The sequence below is a fragment of the Aristolochia californica genome, unplaced genomic scaffold (assembly GCF_029961685.1).
Source record: "Aristolochia californica isolate CCGP_79_NKW_82.1479 unplaced genomic scaffold, dmAriCali1.0.hap1 SCAF_11, whole genome shotgun sequence".
NCBI classification, from domain to species: domain Eukaryota; kingdom Viridiplantae; phylum Streptophyta; class Magnoliopsida; order Piperales; family Aristolochiaceae; genus Aristolochia; species Aristolochia californica.
In genome coordinates this window covers 29,233,712-29,243,198 of record NW_027181782.1, presented here as the reverse complement: position 1 = coordinate 29,243,198, position 9,487 = coordinate 29,233,712, and positions in this window count along the sequence as shown.

Below are 9,487 nucleotides of genomic sequence, written 5' to 3'. Positions count from 1 at the left end.
ATATGAAGCTGACGGCTTCTCGTACATACTGGCGAGAGCCTTCTTAGGACTTGTTGTGGTCTTCTCCTTCATTATGTTGAAGGCAACATTGCGGGATAACGTTAATCGGATAACTCCAAGGGCTTTTATATTGAGGAGTTTCTACTCTTCATCCTTCTTAGTTTCTGGCTTCACTCCTTCAAGTGGTAGATATCAGTTTTTCTGATATAATCCTCTATCTGCATTTTCTAGAAATCAAAGTCCGCACCATCGAACTTTTCGATTTTCACTTTCTCTTCATCTACGGCCATTACTCCCACTCGAATCTGGTTATCTTTGGATTGTTACTGACTTTCTCTAAAATCTTGCTCTGATACCAGTTGTTAAGTAATAATGACCAGATTAACTAGGAAACAAATACAACAAGACACCGATTTAACGTGGTTTGCCCAACTCTGGCTATGTCCACATGCTGCTGCAGATATTTTATTATAGGAAGAAAATTCACATGGTGTTTAGAACACTTACAAGTCACAACTCCTCTTCCTTTGATGAGCTCTTCTGCTTCATATTCTGGGTTTGCAGTAGGACTAGGCGAGGGGGAAGGAAATTGCAGTGTTCATCTTGGTCCCTCTGGAAGCTTCAGCTACCATGGACTGTCTCTACTTTGTGCGAAGTGCAACCTTGTGCTATGACAGAGACGTCGTGGACCTGAGCAGCGTAGGGCTCTCTCACCTCCAACACAATCAATCATTCCCTCCAGAAACAAAACCAGCGCTTCCTGATTAGCTTGTCTTGCAACCAACACCAAACCCCTGGCGGCGATGCTCCCCCAGATTCAAAAGCTAATCTTCTCAAAGCCTCTCACAACTTCCAATACTCCTGCCCTTCATAAATATGGATTAGCTCTCCCTAGCCACCCTCAATCATTGTCCCCTGTGGGCAAAGCGCATATGCTGAACTTGGGTAGCTGTGTGACAATGTAAGCGGTGCCCTGGAAGTCTCAATTACCAATGCCTCGACCCTACTTCTGGTAATAGCTGATAGGGTCATAGCAGTTGGCTCCCCTCTGGATCTGTCGACATCTTGCTCCTCGCTCCCAGCACACTTAGTCCAGCGTCGCCTGCAGCTTTTCCTCTGCCAGATTTTGATATTCGGGATTCCGGGTTAAATTTGAATTTTTGATCTGAGCGCCTTCATTGACAATGCCCATGCCTCCTCTGACATCTCTATCTATTCGTACCAAATCTGGTGATTTTAGAGGAGGCCAAGCAGCCATGTATGTATGGAATCTGTCTGTCAGTGATTCAAAATACATCATTGCGAGTCTGCAAGTCTTTCATGGATATGGCATTCCTGGTTCTAACTACAGTGTCATTCAAACTGGATGAATGGTGAACAAAAAGGCTTTTTTTTTTTACTCTAAATCTCAATTGTTTGCACACTGGAGTGAAGATAATGAGCACACCATGTAAAACTTTCTATAATATCTATCTTTCTTATTTTTAATATTTCATACAAGTGCATCAAATTTATATACTAAAAGATTACAATTTTTTTAACTGGTCTCTCGGATCATCTTCGAAGCCGTTGTTACAGAGGACTTCTTCTTCTGTTTTTATGGGTATGGAAGACCGGTCCAGAGGAAGAAGTCCTCCTCTGGATGAAATCATGCCAACACACAAAGTTTTATTCAATCTTGAATGCCAAGGCTTCGTTCAAGTCAACCGCTATGTGATATTGGATGAAAAACTCTTTCCTACCAGCTCTGAATTTGGAGGGTCCAAGTAGATCTCAAAGTTGTGATTTACCTGGCAAATGATGGGGCGTAGTGGTTTCTTGTCAATAATGAGCATGTGGGTTTTTGGCCTCCTTTAGTCTTCAACAACAAGATGAAATGCGCCAATGTAGTTCAATGGGGTGGCAACGCCTTCAATGGATATCTCAAAAAGAGTTTTCACCATATAGAAAACGAGCAAGAAAAAAAAAAAAGTTCCAACAACTATAAAAAATGAACCATCAATATGACAAAGAAAAATGTTGGAAGATAAGGCCCAAGCTCACACGACCAAAGAAGACCCACATATTTAAGAATATTTTAAGATGGGCCACACGACCAAGGAAGGCCGACAAGCATCAGACGTAGGACCCACCATGATTATCATGAGTTGGCATCCTTATCACAAAGTTGGAAGATCAAGAAGGACTCACAAAGGCATCTTTATCTTATGGTCACGTCCTAGAAGAGTTCTAGTTTGAGTTATGTTTGTATTTTATCTATATTGATTTATTTAATTATGCTTGGACTTATCTTTAAGTGTTAAAGTTTGGATGTAATTGGGACAAAGGTAGTTTTATTGTAATTTCACTCTACTACCTTCCTCTATTATAAATAGAGGTTCATGTACTCTGATTATAACAAATTAATGAAGTTTTTCTCTTTGCCATAACTTCAACAAAAAAAAAAGGGTTTCTAGAATCCTAAAAACCATACGTATGAGTCCTGAAAATCAATGCTATGATAGCATGTTGATTTTCAAGACTCCATGGATGTAGCTCATGGAGAAGAAGAGAGATGGACTTATTGGGAGAAAATAGAAGAGAAAAAGAGGTTATGGACTTATATCCTAACCCTCCCCCCGAAGCTCAATTTATAGATTGATAAAACTAAAATATTACTATAATACTCCTAGAACTTAACCTAATTCCATCAATGCCATCTCTATGAGATGACTCTCTATTACCATCCTCCCATCACTATACGGGCCTATGGGCTTTATCCTTGGTCTATGGGTCTTGAGCCCATCTTCCACATCTCTTGGAGGTGTGGGCCTTCCTTGGTCTATGGGCTTGAGCCCATCTTCTAACACACTTGGATGTGTGGGCCTTCTTTGGTCGTGTGGGCTTGGGTCCATCTTCCAACACATTTCATATTAAAAGATATATATTTACAAAAATAGAGTCTACTTTCAAATGTAAAAAGAAGTTTGGAAATCAGAGTTTTTTACAATGAGAGTTCAATATTTGAAGTAACAAAGATAGACAACAAGAAAGGTTCGAGCAGTAGCAGAAAACTTCATTTTTGAGTCATTTAAGCCATCAAGAATGAGATTTTATATCAAAAGAAAGATTTGTAAGTCTATTTTCTTACCTACCCAAACAATTCTCAATCTGATTTTTTTAGAGGGAAATATCAATCTTGGAAGAGTCAATGGTCATGTTGGCCAAAGAAGAAAGAGTACTCAATTCGACCAAATTAAAAAGTCCAAAATCTATCAGATTATTTGTCTAAAAATAAGTATATTTTATGAAAAATATATACTTGGATTAAATTTATCAAATTCTAGTCTCAGAAGGAGAAAATTTTATGTCAATTTGATATGTATTTAAGCAGATATTAGCATTGAAGTCGGCAAGGGTCAAACTATAAAATAAATAAAATCAAGAGGTCATAAAAGATTTAAGAAAAAATATTTTTGTATCAAATTAGTTATCAATTTAAAAATCCTTGAGTCAAGTTTTTTTTCTAAAAAAACTTTTTGTGATTTTGAACTATATTTTGGACATATCGATATTAGAAGTACCAATGGTTAGTTCTACCAAAAATCTCTCATTTTTTTCCTATTTTCTTTCCTATTCTCTCTCCATGCATTGACATGAATCAAATTTCTTTTTCTCCTAAAATCTGAGTCTTTTTGCCAAATTTCCCTTCTAATCAGAGAGTTTTGGTCAAACTTAATCACGCCATGATGTTCTAATTCAAGGTAAGCAATATCTTGCTTCGATGTTGTTTACAAATTTTGCATTTTTCTTACTTGGTTGTATATTTTTCGCATAGTTAACTCCGAAAAATTGTGGTTACCCAAAAAAGTTATACTCGGTCAAGTTTATTAAGTTCTACCATTATAGTTTCCCCTAGTTTTCTAAAAAAAATGTCACTTGGGAAGTATGAGTGTTGCAAAGTTGCCTCATTCTGGCAAACTTGTTTTTCTCTAGTATTTCTTAAGTTTATCATCTTGTATTTTTATCACTTCAAACCAATGCCTAGACCCACTACCTAAAAAGTATAATAGTGTGTACGACATCAAGCTTGAGTCAAGTCTTTTTTTTTTCGCCCAAGAGGTGATTTGTGTTTGAGCTACCCTTAAAAATTGAGTAATCTTTTTGTTAAGTCCTAAAGTTGGGCAATGTTTTCACCTTCAAAATTGAGCAGAGTGTGTCTTAGACTATGACAATTTTTGATTGGTGTATGGGGTTTTTTTGTATAACTAGGAGTGATATTCTTCTCTCATATTGTGTTTTGTCCAAGCTAGGTCTCTATGTCCTTTTTATCCCTAGCTTGAGGGGGAGAAGTACAAGAAAGAGGTATTTTGTTCCACATGTTGTGATAATTTTTGTGTGACCAAAATATTCAAGAAAGTGGAAGGATAAAAGATGAAGAATTTTGCATTTATGAAACTTTTTTTAGCAAAAGAAGATTGAAGACCGAAAATATTTTTTATTGCAAGCTGAAGTTATAAACTCCAATTTGAGGGGGAGTGTTGAAGAGCATATATGGAAGAGTCTTACATGACTCTCAGAGTAAGAAGTCTCATAGAGCTAGACTTAATTTGGTGGAGTCTTAAAAGAGTCTCACAGGAGGAGGTCTCAAATATGAGTCACTATCAAAGGTATTTTAGTTATGTTAGTCTTCTGTTTATGTGTTGGTATTTAATTGTTCTAGAACTCATCTTTTAGTGTTTAACTTTGGGTGCAACTGGGAAAAGAGTAGTTTAATTGTAATTGAATTTTACTTGTTTCCTCTATTATAAATAGAGGCTCATTTACTCAAATTACAACAAGTTAGTGAAATATTTCTCTTTTCAAGGAATTCTATAGGAATGAAGGAACTCAAAAAAACTTCAGACCCTTCAAATCTTAGTCAACCCAGTTGTATTATTAGTGTGCTTTGCGAGAATTGTCATTTGTCCACTTATCAACATTTTTTAAGATCAATATTTTGTTTCATTACTATTCTTTCTTTTTGTTTATATTTCTCTTTCATTTTATATTTTCAAATTTTGAGCATCTTGTATTACCTCTATCCTCAATACCTGGCACTAGGTTCATGCTAGATTTGTATCCGAAAAACAACAATGCCAAATTCTAATTAAAATGGTGGGGTCTAAAGTGTCTTCAAAATTTTAAGACTAACTTTTAATAGATTAATATATTTTTTATTAAGTGAATTATGTGTATACCCCCTGCAATATTGCAAGAATACCTATGCGCATTTAATTAAATGCCTACATAGTCCTCTAGTTTCATAAAAATGCCCATATACTTTTACTATTAGTTTTAGTTAATTTAGAATAATAAAAAATAAATTATCATTATTTTAAAAAATATTATATTTTTGTGGTTCCTACTTTTCTAGGTCCAAATTTAAATTGGAGAAGAGTACGGAAACATAGGGATGATGAACCCCCAAATATCTGACTTGATCATCTAAAGTTGTGTACATAACTTATGTTCCCTTATAATATAATATCACTCTTTCAAATTAAACACAAAACTTGAAAGAAAAGAGTAAGCGAGGGTGTTTTTATTTTTTTTTAAAAGATTTTTAGTCTAACCTAGGAAATTACTTACATATCCATAAATTCAAAGAGAAAAAAGAAAAAAATAATTAAGGATACTTAAGAAAATAGAAAATTTGCCCTAAATTGATGAATTATCATTATATGTTTACATTTGAAAAAAAAATGACTACATAAATATAAGAGGCATAAATTGAATAAAGAGAACAGAAGGTGGACTTGGAAAGGATGAGAATAAGGTCTGAAGATCAGGTGGTGGTATAGGCAGGGGTTGAATGTTCAATCTTGTTGAAGGTTGAAGCGAGGACAAATTGGTAAGCAAGTTAGCAAGACTATGTGTAGAATTGAAAATTCAATTGTATTGATTTCTAGGGTCAACGCATAAACCCAAGAGATCTCAAGGGAAAGAGAGAAGAGAGGAACTCTAGCTCTTGGGAGAGAGGAGAGAAGAAACCAAAGGAGAAAAAGAAGAGTAAAAGAGAGAAAAGTGTAATGACGAATTTGAGCCAAGAGCTTGAATGTTGTACCCCATCCCTTGAGGTTGTATTTATAGTTGTGGGAAAGTGTTTATAATGACTACAATGCCCTTAGGGCTATATGCTTCAAAAGTAAAAGACATAAGAGGACATACATTAGCTTGCATAATTACAATTCTGTGTCATTTTTATGGAAATTCTCCATTTTTATTACTCATGCACCCCTCCACATGTGGGTATCTTTTAACACTCCCCCTCAAACCGGTGTGCTTAAAAAAAAAAATTTCATTGCCTTGCTTTGATTCATCTTGCTCATGTACATTTATTTCTTGTAATATTTTTCTCAGCATAAAACTTGATTACACAACACATGGAATTATTTATTATTGGTTTCCTCTTTCCTATAATTCTTCTTCTATTTCTCCCCCTCAAGCTGGAGATTAGCCATATGACAAAGCTCCATACACCAGTTAAAACGGTCATAGTCTGAAACACACTCCATTCAACTTCAGTGGTGGAAGAATACCCCAACTTTAGAGCACATCAAAGAAACTACTCATTTTCTAAGGGTAGCTCAAACAAAAAATACCTCTAGAATAAAAAGACTTAACTCAAACAGGATGTTGGACACACTCCTACAATTTTTAGGTAGTGGGTCTATAAGCATTGGTCTGAAGTGATTTTAACAAAAAAAATTGAAGAAAGTACTTTGAGGAATTAAGGGTGTATAAAAAGATAACCACTCTCATACTTCAAAAGGAAAGAGGAGCATAATGTAGCTCTTCATACTTCCAACTAAGAAGAGGTGCTTTAAGACCAATAGATGGATAAAAAGTGACCATATTTTACTCAAGAGGGATGTAACAAAATAATTCCTCTATGAACTTGATGATTAAGGAAACTTAAAAAACTCCAATAAGAAAGTTTTGAGATGGAACATAATAATGGAAAAGTTCTAAAATAGACTTTTCATATAAGGCAATTACTTTTTAAAACAACTTGACCAATTTGCAAAGAAAATATTCAAGAGATAATTTATGGAATAAGGGAGATTTAGGACACTAATATTTAGAATTTAGAATGAGCTAACAAGACTTTGTAATTCAAAAATTTTAGGCTTTTTAAAAAAGGAAATTAAACTCATAATGGACAAAGACTTCTCTTAAGGAAACTAATGTAATGTGAGTTCTTGAGATTTTTTATTTGACTTTGACTAGGTCTTCAGGTCTTCAATATTCTTTTTTGTATAAGTTCTTCTTCACAACAACAATCTTTGATGTATTTTTGCCTCGGGTATTGACTTGGCAACTTAATTTATCATTCTTATGTCTTTAGCATTTTCCATAGATCTCATAATATTTGTATTAGAAGGCATGTGCCAAAAATACATTGGGAACACCATTAATAGCATATTTTCAAGTTACCCATTTTGTTATCATCAAAATAATGGAGACGAACATGATTTTACAACAAGTCTAACACCCTGAAGTGGGTTTTCTACTATTACCTTCATCCTTTGAGTGACATTACCATGCTTAGTGATAATTATCACTATTTTATGTTTTAAATCTATTTTGTTGGTTACAACTCCTTTTTATTTATTTATCACTTATATTTTTTACTATTTACCGAGTTTGTGTCCACTTTAGTACTTATTCAGGGGACACCTTAATGTTTGAAGATATAATGTAATTAGGATGACACTGATGTAAATAGTTTATGATTTATGTCTCTTATTCACTCTTACTAGAGTGAAGGGTATTCTTGTAATATTAGTACTTTTGATATCTATAAATACAACTTAAGGGGGAGGGTTTGGACAAGTGGAAGACCCTATTCTTGCTCTCCTTTTTGCCTCACTTATTCTCTCCTCTCCTCTCTTCTCTTTATTGGACGTCCTCACTTATTCTCTCCTCTCCTCTCTCTCTTGGATGTCCTCACTTATTCTCTCCTCTCCTCTCTCTGTTGGACGTGTATCATACTCTTTCTCTTTTTCTCTTCTTTGTTCTCTCTTCTTACTTCTTCCTCTTCCTTCTCTCCTTTGCTTAACTTTATTACCGATGGAATCTTGAAAATCAACATGGTATTAGAGCAGTGATTTTTAGGATTCCATCTTAATTTTCTGCTCGATTTGGTTGAAGACTGCATGGGTTGTTTTCCTTAGATGTGAAAGAGCTACTGAATTCGGATTCAGAGAGGGAAGTGATTTATTTTTATTTCTTCCCTATGCTTCCATGTTTGAAGCCCTAAATATATCATGAAATCAGTGAGTTTTGTTTACCTATGATTATATTGTTAACTGCTTCCCTTCCATTTCGGAAGTAGTGGTCCAATTTCTATCAAGAAGTAACTTCCATTTCGGAAGTTATGGTACACTTCTATCGAGAGTTATAACTCCCTCCCATCGACAATTACAAGAAGCCGATAATCTTGATGGAAGCTTGGCTGATATAAAAAAAATGTTTGGTCCCCATTCTCGGTCACCGATTCCCTTTTAGTAATACACCATCGTATGAGAGTGATCAGAGAGCGGAAGTGGCAAACACAAGCAGAGAATAGGACTCCGGTTATTTATACATGGAATCTGATCACATTGAGGGAGTATGATTCTAGGTTTCCGTTTATATTTTATACTATGAAATTCATGAAGTTAGAAATTCATGTTTTATCTTATAGCTGGTATCAGAGCAGTACATCTGATCCTGCAAATTGGTTCCATTTGAGCGATTATTTTTTGCTTTTGCTCTCTGTTTCTATTTGAGGAGCGTCATTTTTACGACATATGCCAACAGACGTCCAAACACCGTCTGGTGTCAGATAGGGCCAGCACCGTGCCAGTGACCATTCTGAAAGGTTCGCAGTCGTCGACGTCGTTAAGGAAAGTCGGTGCCAATAGTCTCTGTGCGCTCACGATGCCCGATGACTGATGGCTATTGCATCGGCAAAATGCGTTGGAACCGATGCTGACGACCATTTCGAAAGGTTTGCTAGCTTTGACTTCATTAAGGGACACCGATTATAGGAGGTTTTTGCGCTCGACTGGAGGTTGGAGGTTGAAGACAACCTCAAGCACGCAAAATCTTGGTTAATTAAAACGGGCATGTTGGTTCGGGCTGAGTCATCTGCGACTCACAGTTCCAACTCGGCAACTGAGTCACAGGCCAGGGCGACTCTGTGTAAATATAAAAAAAAAATGGTGGTTCAGGTTGACTTGGACTGGTTGAGTTGGTTCGCTCATTCCAACTTGCTGAACCGAGCCGCCCGAGAGAGACCGAGCCGACTCGGTTCTCAAAATTATTTTAGCGTCTGCGGGGATTTGAACCCGCACACTAGAAACAAATCTGGTGCCAATAACCATTAAGCTCAACAATCTTTATGCGTCTAATGATGCATTTTATCACTTGCAATTATTTTCATGCGTTTTGACATATACAAAAATGCATGAAATTACAT